The sequence below is a fragment of the Bison bison genome, unplaced genomic scaffold, assembly GCF_000754665.1.
Source record: "Bison bison bison isolate TAMUID 2011002044 unplaced genomic scaffold, Bison_UMD1.0 scf7180017864303, whole genome shotgun sequence".
Classification (NCBI taxonomy): Eukaryota; Metazoa; Chordata; class Mammalia; order Artiodactyla; family Bovidae; genus Bison; species Bison bison.
Genome location: NW_011494875.1, coordinates 19817 through 20263, shown reverse-complemented (window position 1 = coordinate 20263; position 447 = coordinate 19817).

The window sequence follows — 447 nt, the reverse complement described above, 5'->3', positions numbered from 1 at the left end:
TGGTACATATACACACTGGAGTATTACTCAGCCATTAAAAAGAATACATTTGAATCAGTTCTAATGAGGTGGATGAAACTGGAGCCGATTATACAGAGTGAAGTAAGCCAGAAGGAAAAACACCAATACAGTATACTAATGCATATATATGGAATTTAGAAAGATGGTAACAATAACCCTGTGTACGAGACAGCAAAAGAGACACTGATGTATAGAAGTCTTATGGACTCTGTGGGAGAGGGAGAGGGTGGGAAGATTTGGGAGAATGGCATTGAAACATGTAAAATATCATGTATGAAATGAGATGCCAGTACAGGTTCGATGCACGATACTGGATGCTTGGAGCTAGTGCACTGGGACGACCCAGAGGGATGGTATGGGGAGGGAGGAGGAAGGAGGGTTCACGATGGGGAACACATGTATACCTGTGGTGGATTCATTTTGATA